This window comes from Peromyscus leucopus, chromosome 4, assembly GCF_004664715.2.
Source record: "Peromyscus leucopus breed LL Stock chromosome 4, UCI_PerLeu_2.1, whole genome shotgun sequence".
NCBI lineage: Eukaryota > Metazoa > Chordata > Mammalia > Rodentia > Cricetidae > Peromyscus > Peromyscus leucopus.
This window is the reverse complement of record NC_051066.1, coordinates 64,655,452-64,677,570: the sequence shown is the minus strand read 5'-3', so window position 1 is coordinate 64,677,570 and position 22,119 is coordinate 64,655,452. Positions and strand designations below refer to the sequence as shown.

Below are 22,119 nucleotides of genomic sequence, written 5' to 3'. Positions count from 1 at the left end.
TAAAATATTTTACTTACATGACTGAGGAGATGGCTCAGTGGATAAAGGTACTTGCTTTACAATAATGAGGAACTTTGTTTAGATCCTTAGCAGTCATGTCCAAAGTCAGACAAGGTAAATCATCTTTTACCCACTGTTGCTGAATCAGAACCAGACAGGTCCCATGGATGAATTGAACAACAGATCGAATCTCTGAATAGCACACCTAGATCAAGCCTCAGTCACTGACACTTTCTCAAGGATATGAGGTAGAGAGTGATAGAAAACAATGTTCAATGTCTCCTTAATGCTTTTCAGGCATATGCATTGGTACCAGCATTTCCTACATGTTCTCATACGTTAAACACATACATGCATCCAATAAACTTCTACAAACAAATCAAATAATACACTTCACAAGCTTAATGTAAAGAATAGAAAATCCACACTTACTTATGCAAGCTCTTTGTAATTACACATATTAAAATATACACTTCTATTCTATAGAGAACACATTAACACTGTATATGAGAAATCTATTTGTGAGATCACACTTTTGCTATGCACTGAATACTCAGATGATCATATACAAGTTAAAGTCAGTTTCAATGAACATATACATTTTGAATTGACATCCAGAAATGATGCAGTGAAGCTTCACAATAAATTTTTAGTATTCATATTGAATGTATTTTATGCACTTTCCCATCAATAAAAACAAAATGTCCATGACAGAATTAGAACTAAAAAAACAACAACACAAACATAATTATACAGTTTTTCATAACTCATGAGTTGTATTGATTTGGAATCTGGTTGATTATGGAGTGGGATGCTTTTATGTTTTTCAAATATTTTTGAAAAAATAAAGTCTTAAGAAATAATAAGAAGAAAATTAAAGTCAGTTGGACCCTATATTCTTAAAATCTAAGGAATTATGCAGAGGGATTTATATATTACAATACCTTTTTAAAAAATAGTCTTGAAATTGTGAAGAGAAGCTGGATTTTGTTGGCACACACCTTTAATACCAATACTTGGGAGGCAGAGGCAGGCAGACCTCAGTGAGTTTGAGGCCAATCTGGCATACAGAGTCAGTTCCAGGACAGCCAGGGCTATACAGAGAAACACAATCTTGAAAAACCACCAAACAAACAAACAAACAAACAAATGAAAAACCCACTATAAATCAAAACAAACTGGGAGAGAAAATATGCTGAAAGTATCCCAGGGGAATATAGGTTTCTGAGTTTCTATAGATTCTATAAAATATTGATATTATAAAGATTAGAAATTCAGAGAGAGGAAAATAAATAAGAAATATTTTATTATGCATTTTTTTCAAATTTATTATGTAAAGATGAGATTTATTTTTCACACAGCATCTCAACATATATCCGTGACTAGCTATTTAGACCCAACTGGCATCAAACTCTCAGGATTTGTCTGCTATACTTTTGGAGTACAGGGATTAAACTTGTGCACAAACATGTTCGCAAGAGATGGGATTTTAAAGCAATAGCCATTTGTGGGAAGCTGGATCTATTCTAGGAGGGATAACTCTCATGTCAAACACTATTGCATATATTCCCGTTTTTCTTTTTCTTTTTTTTTTTTTTTTGGTTTTTCGAGACAGGGTTTCTCTGCGTAGTTTTGCGCCTTTCCTGGAGCTCACTTGGTAGCCCAGGCTGGCCTTGAACTCACAGAGATCCGCCTGCCTCTGCCTCCCGAGTGCTGGGATTAAAGGCGTGCGCCACCACCGCCCGGCTCCCGTTTTTCTAAGTAGCTTTCTCTCTCTCTTTTGTTTTCCACATTTTTATCAAGAAATTTTCTACTCACCCTACATACCACTCACAGATACCACCTCCTCCCTCCTCTCACCTTCCAGGCCTCCCTCCCAAGCCACCTGCCCCCTTCCCCACATCCTCCAAATCAAAGTCTCACATGGGGAGTCAGCAGAGCCCAGCACACAGAGCCAAGGCAGGTCCAAGCCCCTCCCCGCTGCACCAAGGCTGAGCAAGGTGCCACACCACAGGCAGCAGGCTCCCAAAGGCCTGCCGATGCACCAGAGATGGATCCCAATACTCCTGCTCGGATGTCCCCAAACAGTTTGAGCTAAACAACTGTCTCCCATATCTACAGGGTTTAGTCCAGTCCCATGGGGGCTCCACAGCCACTAGTTCACATTTCATGGGCCTCCACCTCTGTGGCCAGTCATCTCTGCATGTCTTCCCATCATGATCTCAACATCCCCAAGCAAAGAATCCCTCTTCTCTCCCATCCAATGGATTCCCGGAGCTCATACGGGATTCATGCATCTGCCTCCATCAGTCACTGAACAAAGTCTCTATTAGACTTCGTTCTATTGAGAGTTAGGGTATTCAGTAGACTGGTCACCAGAGTAGACCAGTCCAGGTACCCCCTAGATGACTGCCAACAGTCCAGGATGGGATCATCCTTGTGGATTCCTGAGAGCTTGCCCAGCAGCCTGCCTCTTCCTACTCCCATGATGTCTTCATCTATCATGATATCTCCTTCCCTGCTCTCCCATTCGGTCAACACTCCAGCTCAACCCTCCCATTTCCCTATGTTCTCACCCCTATGCCTTGCCCTCCAACACCCTATGACCCCCAGCATGCTCATGCAGAACCCATCCACTTCTACTTCACTGGGCAATTTATGTGTCCATCGCAGGGCCCCTCCCTGTCAACTAGTCTTCCAAAGATGTGTTCTGCACTCTGGCTATCCCTTGCCCTACATCTAGTATCCACTTATGAGTGAGTACATACCATGTTTATCCTTCTGGATCTGGGTTACCTCACTCAGCATGATATTTTCTAGTTCCATACATTTGCCTGTAAATTTTATGATATCATTGTTTTTTACTGCTGAGTAGTACTCCATTGTGTATATGTGCCACATTTTTCTTTATACATTCTTCAGTTGAGGGACATCTAGGTTGTTTGCAGGTTCTGGCTATTACAAATAATGCTGATATGAACATAGTTGAGCAAGTGTCCTTGTGATAAGATTGAGCATTTCTTGGGTATATGCCCAAGAGTGGTACAGCTGGGTCTTGTGGAAGTCCCAATTTTCTGAGAAACCGCCATACTGATTTCCAGAGTGGCTATATAAGTTTGCATTTCAACCAACAGTGTAGGAGTGTTCCCCTTGCTACATATTCTCTCCAACATAAGCTCTCTTCAGTGTTTTTGATCTTAGCCATTCTGACAGGTGTAAAATGGTATCTCAGAGTTGTTTTGATTTGCATTTCCCTGATGACCAAGGATGTTGAGCAATTCCTTAAATGTCTTTCAGCCATTTGAGATTCTTCTGTTGACAATTTTCTGTTAAGCTCTGTTGCCCAATTATTAAATTGGATTCTTCAGTATTTCTGAAGTCTAGCTTTCTGAGTTCTTTATATATTTTGGAGATCAGCCCTCTGTCAGATGTGGGGTTGGTGAAGATCTTTTCCCATTCTGTAGGCTGTCGTTTTGACTTATTTAATATGTCATTTGCTCTACAAAAGCTTCAGGAGGTCTCATTTATTAATTGTTGTGCTCAGTGTCTGTGCTGTTGGTGTTATATTTAGGAAGTGGTCTCCTGTGCCAGTGAATTCAAGTCTACTTCCTACTTTCTCATCTATCAAGTTCAGTGTAACTGGATTTATGTTGAGGTCTTTGATCCACTTGTATGGTGATATTTTATTTGTACTAAAATGTGAATTGTATGGTAGTAAATAAAGTTGCCCAGGGATCAGAGCTATTAGCAAATCATAGCAGAAACTGGGTGGTGATGGTGCATGCCTTTAATCCTAGCACTTGGTAGGCAGAGCTAAGTAGATCTCTGTGTGTTCAAGGATACAGCCAGCATGAGACATATGCCTTTAAACTCATTACCAACCATAGAAGATCTGGAGGTCTGTACAGACAGGCAGTGACTAGGAGTTCATGTGGTGGGGAATGAGAAGGCAGAACAGAAACTCTATAAAAAAGACAAACACACAGAGGAAGTAGGTCTCTTTTGGAGAGATAGGACAACAGCGACAGTGAAGGGTAAGGTTTTTAGCTCTTAGCTATTGCTCTGATCTCTAGGCTTTTATTTATGTGTTGGCTCTGTGTTTCTTACTTAATAAGATGGTTGTTTACATCTACATACTTGGACTTCAGTTTTGTGCATGGTGACTTGGACTTCAGTTTTGTGCATGGTGACCGATATGGATCTATTTGCAATCTTCTACATGTTTACATCCAGTTTTGCCAGCAAAATTTGTTGAAGATGCTTTCTTTTTTCCATGGTACAGTTTTGGCTTTTGTTGAAAATCATATGTTCATAGGTATGTGGATTAATGTCAGGGTCTTCAATTTGATTCCAGTGGTCCTCATGTCAGTTTTTATTCTAGTACCAGGCTGTTTTTATTACTGTAGCTCTATAGTAGAGCTTGAAGTCAGGGATTATGATGCCTCCAAAGATTGCTTTAATGAACAGGATTCTTTTAGCTGTCTGTTTTTTTTTCCCTATCAAGTTGAGTATTGTTCTTTCCAAGTCTGTAAAGAATTGTGTTGGGATTTTGATGGGGACTTCATTGAGTCTCTAGATTGCTTTTGGTAAGATTGCCACTTTTACTATGTTAATTCTACCTATCTATGAGCATAGGAGATCTTTTCATTTTCTGATATCTTCTTTGATTTCTTTCTTCAGAGACTTAAAGTTCTTATCATACAGGTCTTTCACTTGCTTAGTTAGGGTTACCCCAAGGTATTTTATACTATTTGTGGCTATTGTAAAGGGTGATGTTTCTCAGATTTCTTTCTCAGCTGATTTATCATTTGTATATAGGAGGGCTACTGATTTTTTTAGTAAATCTTGTATCCTGCCACCTTCTTGAAGGAGTTTATCAGCTGTAGGTGTTCCCTGGTAGAATTTTTGGGGTCACTTATATATACTATCAAATTGTCTGCAAAATAGTGAAACTTTGACTTCTTCCTTTTCAATTTGTATCCCCATGATCCCCTTTTGTTGTCTTATTACTCTAGCTAGAACTTCAAGTACTATATTGAATAAGTATGGGGAGAGTGGACAGCCTTGTCTTGTTCCTGTTTTAGTGGAATAACTTTGAGTTTCTCTCCATTTAATTTGATATTGGCTGTCAGCTTGCTGTAAATTGCTTTTATTATGTTTAGGTATATTCCTCGTATTCCTGATCTCTCTAGAACGTTTATCATGAAGGGGTATTAGATTTGTCAAAGGCCTTTTCAGCATCTAGTGAGATGATCATGTGGGTTTTTAGTTTTTCTTTCAGTTTGTTTATATGATGTATTACATTGACAGATTTTCATATGTTGAACCATCCTTGCATCCCTGGGATGAAGCCTACTTGGTCATGGTAGATAATTTTTTTATGTGTTCCTGGATTCAGTTAGCCAATATTTTATTGATTGTTTTTACATCAATGTTCATGAGGGAGATTTGTCTGTAATTCTCTTTACTTGTTGTATCCTTGAGTGGTTTGGATATCAGGGTAAGTGTAGCCCCATAAAAAATTTGGTAATGTTCCTTCTGTTTCTATTGTGTGGAACAATTTGAAGAGTATTGGTATCATCTATGAAAATCTGGCAGAATTCTGCACTAAAACCATCTGATCCTGGGCTTTTTTTGGTTGGGAGACTTTTAATGACTGATTCTATTTCCTTATGGTTTATTAGTCTATTTAAATAGTTTATCTGGTCTTGATTTAACTTTGGTATGTGGTACCTATCCAGGAAATGATCCATTTCTTTCAGATTTTCCAATTTTGTGGAGTACGGGTTTTTGAAGTATGACCTGATGATTCTCTGGATTTCCCCATTTTCTGTTGCTATGTCTCCCTTTTCATTTCTGATTTTGTTAATTTGAATGCTCTCTCTCTGCTTTTAGGTTAATTTGGATAACGGCGTGTGTATCTTGTTGATTTTTTAAAGAACCAACTCTTTGTTTCATCGATTCTTTGTATTGTTCTCTTTGTTTCTATTTTATTGATTTCAGCCCTCAATTTGATTATTTCCTAGCATCTGTTTCTCCTTGGTGAGTTTGATTCTTTTTGTTCCAGAGCTTTCAGGTGTGCTGTTAAGTCACTAGTGTGAGATTTCTCCATCTTTTTTATGTGGGCATTTAGTGCTATGAATTTTCCTGTTAGCACTGCTTTTATACTGTCCCATAGGTTTGTGCATGTTGTTTATTCATTTTCATTGATCTCTAGGAAGTCTTTAATTTCTTTCTTTATTTCTTCCTTAACCCATTGGTGATTCATTTGGGCATTATTCAGCTTCCATGAGATTGTAGGCTTTCTGTAGTTTTTGTTGTTGTTGAAATCTAACTTTAAGCCATGGTGGTCTGATAAGATACAGGAGGTTATTTCAATTTTTTTTTTTTTTTTTTTGTATCTGTTGAGATTTGCTTTGTAGCCAAGTATGTGGTCGATTTTAGAGAAGGTTCCATGGGGTGCTGAGAAGAAGGTATATTTTCTTGTGTTAGGGTGAAATATTCTGTAGATATCTATTAAGTCCATTTGAGTCATAATGTCTGTTAGTTCCCTTATTTCCCTGTAAAGTTTCAGTCGGGCAGACCTGTCCTTTGGTGAGAGTGGGGTGTTGAAGTCTCCCACTACTAGTGTATGGGGTTTGATGTATGATTTAATCTTTAGTGATGTTTCTTTAATAAATGTGGGTGCCCTTGTACTTGGGGAATAAATATTCAGAATTGAGACTTCATCTTGTTGGTTTTTACCTGTAATAAATATGTAATGTCCTTCTTGGTCTCTTTAGATTGATTTTAGGTTGAAGTCTATTTTATTAGATATTAGGATAGCTACATCAGCTTGCTTCTTAAATCCATTTGATTGGAAAGTCTTTCCCCAGTCTATTATTCTAAGGTAGTATCTGTCTTTGAAGTTGAGATGTGTTTCTTATATGCAGCAAATGGATGGATCTTGTTTTCTTATCCATTCTGTTAGCATGTGTCTTTTTATAGGTGATTTGAGACCATTGATGTTAATGAATATTAATGACCAAGGTAGTTAATTCCTGTTATTTTTTAGTTGTAGTGCCGTATGCTGCCCTTCTTTTGTATTTGTTGGTGTGGGACTATCTATTGCCTATGTTTTCATGGGAGTATCTAACTTCCTTAGGTTGATTTTTTTCCTTCTAGTGCTTTCTGTAGGGCTAGATTCATGGAAAGATATTGATTAAATCTGGTTTTATCATGGAATATTTTGTTTACTCCATCTATGTTGATTGAGAGTTTTGCTGGGTATAATAATCTGAGTTGGCATCCATGGTCTCTTGGTGTCTGCATAAAGTCTGTCCAGGATCTTTTGGCTTTTAGAGTCTCCATTGAGAAATCAGGGTTATTCTTATGTGTCTGCCTTTATATGTTACTTGGCCTTTTTCTTTTGCAGCTCTTAATATTTTTTCTTTATTCTGTATGTTTAGTGGTTTGATTATTATGTGGCAAGGGGACTTTTTTTGGGGATCCAGTCTATTTGGTGTTCTGTTACCTTCTTGTATCTTTACAGGAATTTCCTTCTTTAGGTTGGGAAAGCTTTCTTCCATGATTTTGTTGTTTGTATTTTCTGTGCATTTGAGTTGGTATTCTTCTCCTTCTTTTATTCCTATTATTCTTAGGTTTTGTATTTTCATGGTGTCCCAAATTTCCTGGACATTTTGGGTCATGGCTTTGTTGGCTTTAGTGTTTTCTTTGACTGATGGATCTATTTCTTCTGTCGTATCTTCAACCCCAGAGATCTACTCTTCCATCTCTTGCATTCTGTTGGTTATACTTACATCTGTAGTTCCTGTTCATTTATACAGATTTTCCTCTTCCAGCATTCCTTCAGTTTGTGTCTTCTTTATTGTCTCAATTTCAGTTTTCAAATCTTGAACTGTTTCCCTCATTTTTTAAAATTGCTTTATATTGGCTTTCTTTAAGGGATTTATTGATTTCTTCCCATTTTTTTGTTTTACTTTTCCTCGAATTCTTTAAGGGAATTTTTCATTTCCTCTTTAAAGATCTCTATCATCTTCTTCAGGTCATTTTTAAGGTCAATTTCTTCCATTTCTTCTGTGTTGGGATGTTCAGGTTTTGCTGATGTAGGTTCTGATGGAGCCATATTGGTTTTTATGTTGTTGACTGTATTTTTACACTGGCATCTGCCCATCTCTTTCTCTACTTGTTTCAAGTGGTGTCTGTGTCTGAGGGAGCCTCTCTTGCTCTGAATCTTGGTCTGCAATCCTCTCAGTCCTCATCCAGAATGGGTCTCAGCTGAACTGCTGCTGTTAGAAGCCTGAATTCTTAACCAGCTAAAAGCTTCTAGTTTCTGGTCCTCATGCCTTATATATCTTTCTGCTTTCAGCCATCACTCCCTGGGAATAAAGGCTCACTTTCTGGGATTAAAGGTGTGTGTCACCATGCCTGGCTGTTTCCAATGTGGTCTTGAACTCACAGAGATCCAGAGGGATTTCTGCCTCTGGAATGCTAGGATTAAAGGTGTGAGTGCCATCATTTTCTAGCTTCTGTATCTAGTGGCTGTTCTGTGCCCTGACCCCAGATAAGTTTATTAGGGTGCACAATATTTTGGGGAACATAATACCACCACAGTTTTTATGTTGTTGACTGTCTGTTTGCACTGGCATCTACCCATCTCTTTCTCCACTTGGTGCAAGCAGTGTCTGTGTCTGAGGGAGCCTCTCTTGGGCTGATTCATACTCTTGGTCCAGTGGGAGCTCTTGGTCTAATTGGTGCTGATGGACTCTTTGTCTCAGGGAGCAGCTTTTAGTCCAATTGGTCCTCGTAGGCTTTGTCTAAGGAAGTAGCTGCAATCTTGGTATGTGGGTGGATTAGTAAGGGTGTGGCTTGTGTCTTGTGGGCGATGGTGGTAGTCTGACCTCTCTGCAGTAGGTCTTCTTGTGGACTAATTTGAAACTGGAATTGTAATGGTGTAGGGGTGCATGGTTGTGCTCCTGGGCCCAAAGCCTAGGGGCTGTTGTGTTCAGGTATGAGGATAAAGACTCATCTCTTAGTCCAATTGGGTGCTAGCAGGCTTTGTCTCAGGTAACAGTTGCGGTCTCAGAGGGTGGGTGGGATTTGGGGGAGGTGAGGTTTGTGGATTACAAGGTCTGATGGGGGATGGTGGTAGTCTGACCTGTCTGCAGGAGGTCTGCCTGCTAACTGTCTTGTAACTGAGACTGCAATGGGTGGTGTTGTAGGGGTGCAGGGCTATGTCCCTGGGCCCAAAGCCTAGGGGCTGGTGTGTTCGGGTATGTGGATAAAGACTCACCCATTGGTCCAATTGGGTGCTGGCAGGCTGTGTCTCAGGAACAGTTGCAGTCTTGGAGGGTGGGTGGGGGTTTCTCTCACTTCTTAACTGTGTTTTGATATTTAAAATTTTCAGTAATTTTAGCACTCTTTCTTACACTCTCTTTCCTAAGGCATTTTCACACATTGTTGTTATATTGGTATTCAGTACGTTTCTAACAGAAATAACAGATAACTAAGCAAAGCAAGTTGAAAATACCAAGAGTGGCTTAAAATGATAGTCATGGATACAGAAATGTTAGTTTCTGTTTGCTGACCATTACCTAATAAATGTTACCTGAAATGGGATATAATTCATGTTATGTGTTTATTTTGTATTGTGATGCAGGAATAAAATTTAAATAAAAGAAAGTAAATGTTGTGTCTTGAATTTATTTATTATAGAACTGCTGTTTTTGAGGACTAGTATTCATAGGTTTTTTTTGTTGTTGTTACTGTTGCTGTTGTTGTTTTTAATGAATCACTAGAGTTCTGCATTTCCTGTGGTGTGTTAATAGAACAGAAGTACATGAAACATTGTGTTAAAACTGTTTCATGTTTGAGGAATCCCTGATGGTGGGATCAGGATCTATCCCTGGTTCATGAGCGGGCTTTTGGGAGCCTATTACCTATGGTGGGATGCTTTGCTCAACCTTGATGTGGGGGAGGGACTTGGTCCTGCCTCTATTGAATGTACCAGGCTTTGCTGACTTCCCATGGGAGCCCTTGCCCTTTTGGAGGAGGGGATGGAGGGTGAGTGGGGGCAACAGAGGAGTGGGGATGAGGTATGAGAGGGGGATCTGTGATTGTTATGTAAAATGAATAATTTTTTTTTCTTAAGTTAAAAAAAAAACTGTTTAATGTACCAAACTGTTTAGGATGCTCCCTTTCTGAGTAGGTTCTAATATACAAGTGCAAGCTTTCCCTCAAATGTGCACATAATGCTCTGCCCCCTCATATTAAACATGCTTTAATATTATCAGCCAAATATGTGAAAGGAGAAAATTTCTTTCACTCTCTAGAATCGCTATTTACTGTTTTGAAATTAAAGCTCAAGCTTGGTGTACTGACTTGTATCTTCAGGTCAACCATCCAGAATGCGGAGTGTTGAAATTCATGCAAGTATCAGGCTAGCATGGTCCATAAAATGAGAAAGTTCTCACAAATCAAGAGAGCTATGGATTTTTGAGAACAGTCTTGCAATAGGAGGAAAGAGTGAGACACTCTCACTAAATTCAGGAATAAGACAAGAATGTCTACTCTGTCTATTGATGTTCAATATAGTTAGGTAACAAGTAAATACTATGATGGTCAGTGTGGAACCTCTTACCTTATTTGATTTCCTTTTATCCATTTTAAACAATACTTATCCACAAACCCAGCCATACAGAAAGCTGCCTGGAATAGAAATGCCTGCAAGTGAGTATGGGGACTAAACCACTGCACAGATGATTATTGAGAATGTCAGCATGCATTGCCTGCTGAAACCATCATATTTTACTGCAATCAATGAGATAAAACAGTTTACTTTGCAAAAAAAAAAAGAAGAACAAAATTACTTATGAGCTCTGGCTATGCAAATATAATACTCAAAACTAAAATTATCTTCTCAGTTATGTCTCATTTTTAGGGAAAAACTTATTTTTAATACTTAATTTCTCCTATTGTATTTATTATTTCATCATCACTTTTATGTGATTTTCATAAAAGATTTTATGATCAAAATCTAAGACTTACAGAATTTTAGAGTCATAAAGTAACCTGATCTATGCCATAGGAAATGGCATGGATCTGGATCTGAATATGAATCTTAAGAATCTAGAGTATTTTTCTTTTTATATCTAAGTATCATCATTGTAAGAATTGCTGAGTTTCATTAAGATATTTTCATGCATGTGTAGCATGCCCTAGGCTTTGCTTATTCATTGCACTTGTCTGTACGTATTGGTTTTTCACTGAATGATAACAGGTAAATTAACTTATTGGTCATTTTTATCACTGTCTGAGCCAATCACTAGTAAGATTTCTTTTTATCCTGCCATTTCCTTGAATTTAGCTCATGAGTGGATACAGAGTTCATATTACAGATGCTAAAGCTAGACTATTTGTGTAGTATTTATGGAAGGGCTGTCTATGAATAAAGCAGCTGCACCTTCAAGTTAATAAACTTCCCTTATTATGGTAAGAAAACATTACCATGAGGGATATTTTAACATTTTCAGTTTGACCCTCTGATAACACTTAGAGATGAGCATGTTTTACAGTAAATTCATATAAATTTTAAATCATGTTTTATAGAATAGTAATTTCTCAAACAAGTTAACATTGTATAGTTAATTAATTAATCAATTCTCAGCAACAACATGGTAGCTCACAACCACCTATAGTGGGATCGGATGTCCTCTTCTGGAACAAATTTGCACATGCAGGAAGCATACTCATACATAAAATAAATTAATTAATTAATCCTCAAGACTAGATCTCATCCCTGGGCACCAGCCACTCCGGGGAAGACATGCCCAAGTTGGCCCCAGGTTCTGGCCACTGGGCAGATTCCCATCTACCCCTACCAGGAAGGCTCCCCTTCTCCAAGACTACCAGCTGACCCGGCAATCTCCATGCCCTGCCCTCATACCCATCATCGCCTGAGACCCCAGCCACTTCCTGAGAATTAGAGACCGGCCCCCAGCTCCCATCCTGTCCTGACTTCTCATCTGGACAAGAGCTCCCATTCGGCACTAAACTTACCACCTGGACAAGAGAGCTCCCATCTGGACAAGAGAGAGAGAGAGACTTCCTGAATCTGTTAGCTCTGTCTGGACCAAGTGCACTGATAAGACCAAGAATTAACCAGAAGGAGATGGGCAGACATCAAGGCAGAAGTACATACAACAAAATGAAGAGCAATACAGCATCACCAGAACCTAGACCTCTTCCAACATCTAGAACTGAACATCAAAAATTGGAATAATAATAATAATAATAATAAGAAGAAGAAGAAGAAGAAGAAGAAGAAGAAGAAGAAGAAAACAGCCTTATGAATAACATCATGAAGAAGGTAGACGTTTATATAGAGGAAAAGACAAAAAAAAAATGGGAAGAACGCTATAAAAAACTAGAGGAAAGGACAAATAAAGTGAAAGAAAACAATAAAGCCCTGGAAGAAAACAATAAAGCCCTGAAAGAAAATCATGAAAAAGCAATGAAACAGATGAAGGAAACAGTCCAAGACTGGAAAAGGGAAATAGAAAAAATGAAGAAGACACAAACAGAGGGAATGCTGGAAATAGAAAATCTGAGTAAAAGATTGGGAACATCAGATGCAAGTATAGCCAACAGAATGCAAGAGAAGGAAGAGAGGATCTCTGGCGTTGAAGATATGGTAGAAGAAATAGATTCATCAGTCAAAGAAAACACAAAGCTAACAAAGTCATGAACCAAAATGTCCAAGAAATTTGGGACACCATGAAAAGACCAAACCTACTAATAATAGGTATAGAGGAAGGAGAAGAATACCAACTCAAAGGCACAGAAAATATATCTAACAAGATTATAGAAGAAAACTTTCCCAACTTAAAGAAGGAAATGCCTATGAAGATATAAGAAGCCTATAGAACACCAGACTAGACCCCCCAAAAGTCCCCTTGACACATAATAATTAACAACTAAACGTACAGAATAAAGAAAAAAACATTAAGAGCAGCAAAGGAAAAAGGCCAAGTGACTTATAAAGGCAAACCCATCAGAATAACACCTGATTTCTCAATGGAGACTTTGAAATCCAGAAGGACCTGGACAGATGTAATGCAGACCCTAAGAGACCATGGATGCCAGCCTGGACTAATATCCCAGCAAAACTTTCAATCCTCATAGATGGAATGAACAAGACATTCCCAGACAAAGCCAGATTTAAACAATACTTTTCCACAAACCCAGCCATATAGAAAGCACTAGAAGGAAAATTCCAACCAAAGGAAGTCAGATACACCCTTGAAAATACAGGCAATAGATAATTCCACAGCAGTAAATCCCAAAGAAGAAAAGTACACTCACACTACCACCAAAATATAACAGTAATGAGCAATCACTGGTCATTAATATCCCTTAATATCAATGGACTTAATTCACCTATAAAAAGACATAGGCTTACAGAACGGATACAAAATTCTGCTGCATACAAGAAACACACCTCAAATTCAAAGACAGACACTACCTAAGAATAAAAGGCTGGGAAAAGATTTTCCAATCAAATGGTCCTAAGAAACAAGCCGGTGTAGCCATCCTGATATCCAGCAAAATAGACTTCAAACTAATATCAATCAAAAGAGATCAAGAAGGGCATTACATACTCATCACAGGAAAGATCCACCAAGATGAAGTTTCAATTTTGAACATTTATGCCCCAAACACAAGGGCACCCACATATGTAAAAGAAACATTACTAAAGCTTAAACCACATATAAAACCCCACACATTAATAGTTGGAGACTTCAACACCCCAATTTCACCACTGGACAGACCTCCCAAATCGAAACAACAGAGAAATAAAGGACTTAACTCATGTCATGACTCAAATCACTTAATCGTTATCTACAGAACATTCCATCCTAACAAGAAAGAATATACCTTCTTCTTAGCACCCCATGGAACCGTCTCTAAAATCGACCACATACTTGGCCACAAAGCAAATCTCAACAGATACAAAACAATTGGAATAACCTCCTGTGTTCTCTCAGACCACCATGGTTTTTAAGTTAGATTTCAACAAGAAAAAAAAAAACTACAGAAAACTTACAATCTTATGGAAACTGGATAATGCTCAAGTGAATCACCAATGGGTTAAGGAAGAAATAAAGAAAGAAATTAAAGACTTCCTAGAGATCAAAGAAAATGAAGACACCACATACCCAAACCTATAGGACACTGTGAAAGCAGTGCTAAGAGGGAAATTCATAGCACTAAATGCTCACATAAAAAAGATGGAGAAATCTCACACTAGTGACTTAACAGCACACATGAAAGCTCTAGAACAAGAAGAAGCAAAGTCTCCCAGGAAGAATATACGCCAGGAAATTATCAAAGTGAGAGGTGAAATTAATAAAATAAAAACTAAGAGAACAATACAAAAAATTAATGAAACAAAGAATTGGTTCTTTGAGAAAATCAACAAGATAGACAAGCCCTTATCAAAATTAACCAAAAGATAGAGAGAGAATCCAAATCAACAAAATCAGAAATGAAAAGGGGGACATCATAACAGATGTTGAGGAAATCCAGAGAATCCAGATCATACTTCAAAAAACTCTACTCCACAAAACTGGAAAATCTAAAAGAAATGGATAATTTTCTGGATAGCTACCACATACCAAAGTTAAATCAAGACCAGATAAACAATTTTAATAAAAAATAGTCCAATAACCCCTAAGGGAATAGAAACAATCATTAAAAGTCTCCCAACTAAAAAAAGCCCAGGACCAGATGGTTTCAGCACAGAATTCTACAAGATCTTCAAAGAAGAGTTAATACCAATACTCTCTAAATTGTTCCACACAATAGAAATAAAAAGAACATTACCAAATTTCCTTCTATGAGGCTACAATTACCCTGATTCCTAAACCAAACAAGGATACAACAAAGAAAGAGAACTACAGACAATTCACCCTCATGAACATTGATGCTAAAATACTGTCAAACAGACTCCAAGAACCATAATTAAGTAGGCTTCATCCCAGGGATGCAAGGGTAGTTCAGCATATGAAAGTCCGTCAATGTAATACACCATATAAAAAAACTCAAAGAAAAAAACCACATGTTCATCTCACTAGGTGCTGAAAAGGCCTTTGACAAAATCCAACATCCCTTCATTATAAAGGTCTTAGAGTGATCAGGAATACAGGGAACATACCTAAACATAATAAAGGCAATTTACAGCAAGCCAATAGCCAACATCGAATTAAATGGAGAGAAACTCAAAGCGATTCCACTAAAATCAGGAATGAGCTATGGCTATCTGCTCTCCCCATACTTATTCAATATAGGACTTGATGTTCTAGCCAGAGTAAAAAGACAACATACGGAGATTAAGGAGATACAAATTGGAAAGGAAGAAGTCAAGCTTTCCCTATTTGCAGATGACATGATAGTATACTTGAGTGACCACAAAGATTCCACCAAGGAAAGTATACAGGTTATAAACACCTTCAGCAACATAGCAGGATACAAGATCAACTCAAAAAATCAGTAGCTCTCCTATATACAATTGACAAACAGGCTGAGAAGGAAATCAGACATACATCACCATTTACAATATCCACAAATGATATAAAATGCCTTGGGGTAAAACTAACCAAGCAAGTGAAGGACCTTTATGACTAGAACTTTAAGTCCCTGAACAAAGAAATTAAGAAGATGTCAGAAAATGGAAAGAACTCTCATGGTCATGGATAGGCAGGAATTAACAGAGTAAAAATGGTAATTTTACCAAAAGCAATCTACAGATTCAATACAATCCCCATAAAAATACCAACACAATTCTTCACAGACCTGGAAAGAATAATACTCAACCTCATATGGGAAAAAAAGCTCAGGATAGCCAAAAGAATCCTGTACAATAAAACAACCTCCAGAGGCATCATGATCCCTGACTTCAAGCTCTACTATAGATCTACAATAATAAAAACAGCTTGATATTGACATAAAAACTGACATGTGGACCAGTAGAATCGAATTGAAGACCCTGACATTAATCTGCACACATATGAACATACAAATTTTGACAAAAAAGCCAAAAGTGTACAATGGAAAAAAGAAAGCATCTTCAACAAATGGTGCTGGCAAAACTGGATATCAAGGTATAGAAGGCTGCAAATAGATCCATATTTTTCATCGTGCACAAAACTTAAGTCTAAGTGGATCAAAGACCTCAACATAAATCCAGCTACTCTGAACCTTCTAGAAGAGAAAGTAGGAAGGAGTCTTGAACGCATTGGCATAGGAGATCACTTCCTAAAAATAACACCAGTAGCACAGACACTGAGAGAAACAATCAATCAATGGGACCTCTTGAAACTGAGAAGCTTTTGTAGAGCAAAGGATACGGTCAACAAGGCAAAGTGACAGCCTAAAGAATGGGAAATGGTCTTCACCAACCCCACATCTGACAGAGGACTGATATCAAGAATATATAAGGAACTCAAGAAATTAGACATAAAAATGCCCAACAGTCCGATTAAGAAATGGGCTATAGAACTAAATAGAGAATTCCCAACAGAGGAAACTCAAATGGCTGAAAGACATTTAAGGAATTGCTCAAAATCCCTAATTATCAGGAAAATGCAAATCAAATCAACTCTGAGATACCACCTTACACCTGTCAGAATGGCTAAGATCAAAAACACTGAAGACACCTTATGCTGGAGAGGATGTGGAGCTAGAGGAATTCTCCTCCACTGCTGGCAGGAATGCAAGTTTGTACAACCACTTTGGAAATCAATATGGCACTTTCTTAGAAAATTGGGAATCAATCTCCCCCAAGATCCAGCTGTACCACTCTTGGGCATATACCCAAGGAATGCTCAATCATACCACAAGAACACATGCTCATCTACGTTCATATCAGCATTGTTTGTAATAGCCAGAACCTGCAAACAACCTAGATGCCCTTCAACTGAAAAATGGATAAATAAAATGTGGTACATATACACAATGGAACACTACTCAGCAGAGAAAAACAATGACATCATGAGGCAAAGGGATGGATCTAGAAAAAAATCTTCTTGAGTCAGGTAACCTAGACTCAGAAATACAAACAAGGCATGTACTCACTCATAGGAGGATACTAGATGTGGAATAAGGATGACTGGAGTGCTACTCACAACACCAGGGAGGCTATCTGGAAAACAGGTTTATATGAGCAAGAATTGTTGAGACCAAGGTTGGATGAAGCACATGGACAAATAACCAAATGAATGGAAACACATGAACTATGAACCAATGGCTGAGGGGTCCCCAACTGGATCAGGCCCTCTGAATGGGTAAGACAGTTGATTGGCTTGATCTGTTTGGGAGGCATCCAGGCAGTTGGACTGGGTCCTGTGCTCATTGCATGAGTTGGCTGTTTGAAACCTGGGGCTTATGCAGGGATGCTTGGCTCAGCCTGGGAGGAGGGTACTGGACCTGCCTGGACTGAGTTTACCAGGTTGATCTCAATCCTTGGAGAAGTCTTTGCCATGGAGGAGATGGGAATGGGGGTTGAATGGAGGGAAGAGGAGGGTTGCGGGAGGGGGGAGAAAAAGGGAATCCATGGCTGATATGTAAAATTAAGTTATATTGTAAAATAAATAAATTAATTAATAAATAAATTAATTAATTAATAATAGCATTTGCTTACCCTATGAGAAAAAAATTAATCCTCAAGAGTCTAAATTATATTTAACAAGTTAATTATTTTCAGCTATGTGTTTTTATAAATTTTCATATGTAAGTGACTTGTCCATTACCCTCTGAATCTGCGGTTACTTTGATTTATGAATATGCTTCATCCACATAAACAATATAAAAAGATGTTTTAATGTTTATAGAGAGAAGTCTAATAGAACAGTACAATAACATTCTCACTAGGAAAAAACCTACATACTCTATTGATTCTATGAAATTGAAGATAGTTTTGCAAAAATTTGTTGATTGAAATATGGAGTCCAGAGAGATGGCCCAGAGTTTAAGAGCACTGGTTTCTCTTCCAGAGGTCCTGAGTTCAATTCCCAGCAACCACATGGTGGTTCACAACCACCTATAATAGTATCTGTTGCCCTCTTCTGGCACAAAGTTGTATATGCAGATAGAATACTCATACATCAAATAAATAAATAATTCTTAAAAAAAGAAATATAATTTTTATGATATATTTATATCATGATACAGATTTACATGAAAATACTTTGTCTCTATCTTCCTCTTCAGAATGTCACAAAACCAGAGGTCTATCAATGAGTTTGAATTCCTAAGGCTTTCTCACAACCCAAAGATTGAAAAGATACTGTTTCTTGTGTTTTACTTCGTCTACCTAGCAACAATTGGTGGCAACATGATAATTGTGGCAACCATTATTTAGAGCCCTGCACTGCTGGTGTGCCCCACATACTTCTTTCGATATTCCTGTCCACACTGGATGTGTGCACTTCTACTACTGTCACACCAAGGATGGTTGTAGACTTCTTCTATGAGAGGAAGAGCATCTCCTTTGAATGTTGCATGACACAACTGTTTGCTGTCCACTTCTTCACTGATGTGGAGGTAAATTTCCTGGCAGATATGGCCTATGAGTGCTATGTAGCCATTTACAATCCCCTTCCCACTGCTCTTCCATCATGACCTGAAGACTCTGTGGTATTTTGGTGGGAGTAGCCTTGGCAGGGGATTCTTGCTTTCTATTACACAAATTATCTTTACTTAGCAGGTACCCCTCTAGGAACCCAATATTATTAATTATTATATTCATGACTTATTCCCACTACTGAATCTTGCCTGCATTAACAGACACACTTTTTGTCATTGCTATATTTGCAAATAGTGGATCTGCCTACATCATTATCTTCTCCTTATTGCTAGTCTCTATGGTATTGCCTCATTCTCTCTTAGAGCCCACATCTATGAAGGGCAGCATAAAGTTCTCTCTAACTGTGGATGTCATATTATGGTTGTGGTTTTGTTGCTCAGTCTTGTGAAATGCATTTTCAAAAATAAGGATGAAGAATGCAATCAGGGAAATGTGGAGGAGATTGATAGTTGTTTTTTATAATTATAAAAATATTACATATACTTTGCTGAGGAGATTGATCAATGGGTATGAGTACTTGTTAATCCATTGCTAGGATATGAGTGGGAATTTTCAGAACCCATCAGAACAGCCATGTCAGTACATGCTCACGAAATTGAAACAAATGGATTAAATGGGCTCACCAGACTGCTAATCAGTTCTAACAACAGTTGGTTCAAGATATAGTGGATACCTTGGCATAGGGAATGATGTTTACTGTCATAGATAGTCATAGTCAGTACCCTCTTTTGACTCTATGTTTACATGCATAGAGACAAATACTATCCAGTCCTCATGTATACACATATATGTGCATCACACCACACAACACACACATACATCAACACAAATAAAAATGTACACTTAGAAAACTGAAAGCAAGGGAAAAAAAAAGATGTCAATATTGATTTGGGTGGATATGCCATTTATTAACTCATTATGAAGACATGATATCATTTATAAAGTATAAAACAATAATAGGTGATAAAAATTGTTTTTCTGAGCTGAAATGTTCACTCTGAATTGACTATGCAATATTATTTTTGATAATTAAAACCAGTTCAATTTTATACTCTCCTGAATCCAGTGAAATTCAGTGAAATATTGAAAGGAACTATAATTATTGAAACTATTGGAATTGTTGGCATTTACACTACTTTTCATTTTAAAAGGTGACAAAAAATAAGATATAATAAAAAATAATTGAAATTAGGTGATGAAAAATTGAAATCTTTCCAAGGGAAAATTGGTTTCTATAGAACATTGTGAGACCTCAGAACCTTAAAATGTAGAGAGAGGAGCCCAATTGAACCTTATCTCTAGGTACCCCTGCATCATCTACTTCACTGGGATCTTGCTATGGAATAATCCTCTTTTACACTGTAAAGATTTGTCACTTGAGTTGGTTTAATAAAATGCTGATTGGCCAGTATCCAGGCAGGAAGGATAAGTGGGGCAACCTAAAAAAGAATGATGGAAAGGAGAAAGGCAGAGTCAGGAATTACCAACCAGATGCAGAGCAAGCAAGATGAAAATGCTGTATTGGTGAAATTATTAAGGCCACTCCACAAAGTTAAAAGGGAGTTTTATTTTGTAGGGTGACCTACAAGTGAATGGATAGTCTACAGAATTTGGGAAAGGCGTGGTGCAGTCCTGCGGTGTTCTCTGGAGTACTCTGCTTAGTCTACCTCCAGTGTCCAAGGTCCAGGAACCAAGGGAGCCTGTGAATCCGGATCTCAGTTCTTCAGGGCCCTCTCTTGGCCCTGCCTTGTAGGTGTGACAGTTACCGAAGCCTCAGTGGTGGCTGGAACTTGCAGATCAAAGCTGGAATGGCTACCCACTACATCTTCCCCTTTCGTCTAAATAAGAAGGTTCTAACCTAATACAAGACTATATACAAAGGAATAGTTAACAAATATTGTACAGGAGTAATGAGGGATAATGACCTAGATAAGATGGAACTACAATCAATGCGAACAATATCAAGCAAGAAACACATACTGAAATCCAGAGAAGTCTAGAGTGTAGGTAAACGGCATGTTACAAAGATCATTCCAAAAGGTGTCCTATCCTAAAGAACCTGAATCTAATACTTAATATATTCTAAGATTTATATTTATATATATATAGTTATCAAATATTGTATATATATATATATATATATATATATATATATATATATATATATATATATAAAGTTGTAACTATAACTGCTAGTCTTTAATCCCATCAAAGACCTGAGAAGGAACATAATGGTACCTGAGAAATGTAGATAGATGCAACCAACTTTTGGGAATCTTACAAGAGTAGACAGAGACAGCTGGCAGCCTGGACAGTCACTTAATGTTTCTCAGCATGGTGGGTGCATTTAAATTGGCTACAGACCTAGAGTATCTGACAGACCATTTTTAGAAGCAGGAATTCTGAAAGACCATCTTACCCTGTCTTGGCAAGTTCAGAAGTCACTTTTCCCTGTGTCTCACTTGTCCAGAAGGGCAGCACTCATATTGTCAGTACTTGAGGCAAGCAAGGGAAGTTCTTTGCCCAATTGGCCATTTTGTGCCAAGAAGACAAACTTCCAAATGGAAATGTCTTAGAAGCCCAATGTTCTCTCGGGATCAAATTGATGCTGCCAGGAGCAATTTGTCTTGTGGCAACAGAATTCTAAGTTATTTAAATGCCATATTCTCTAGATCTATGAAGTGTTTGAAGATTACCTGTCCATTCGACCTATGTATCTGTAAATCTGGATAACCTAACTAACATAACTATAGACATGACAAGCATAAGTGACTATAAATCTATAGTCTTATCTACTGAAATAACCTAAAGACTAAGGCTTCATGTAAACAAGGTAAACAGTCTATAAGCAAATGTATGGTAAAGGATGATGACAATACACAAGATATTTATAACAGAGGTAGGAATGTATAGTGTGATATGCAATATGACAATCATCTTAAATATATATCAATATACAGAATATCCTAAACAGAAGTAGTACATACATACAGTATGACAGATATAAATTTATATTTGTATCAATATACAAATATTTCAAATAAGAGTAGAAATATATGTATATTATAACAAATATAAGCCGGGCGTGGTGGCACACGCCTTTAATCCCAGCACTTGGGAGGCAGAGGCAGGCGGATCTTTGTGAGTTCGAGGCCAGCCTGGGCTACCAAGTGAGCTCCAGGAAAGGCGCAAAGCTACACAGAAAAACCCTGTCTCGAAAAAACCAAAATATATATATATATAATACATATATTATATATATATGTATATTATAACAAATATAGTTCTGTATTTGTATCAATATACAAATTATCTTAAACAGGAATATACAAATAGTTTATATTTGTATCAACATATAAGAATCCATAACAGTGCAAATTATCTAAGGCTGCTATTTTATTAAATTTGTTAACTTGTGGTGGTATTGTGTTCCCAAAATATTGTGTGCCTTAATAAACTTATCTGGGGTCAGAGAA

The 22,119-nt window shown here is 37.7% G+C and overlaps 1 pseudogene; it reads left to right on the top strand.

Moving 5' to 3' along the window:
• The first annotated feature begins 18,268 nt into the window (after positions 1–18,268).
• LOC114683666 lies at positions 18,269–19,105 on the top strand (annotated as a pseudogene).
• The last annotated feature ends 3,014 nt before the right edge of the window (positions 19,106–22,119 follow it).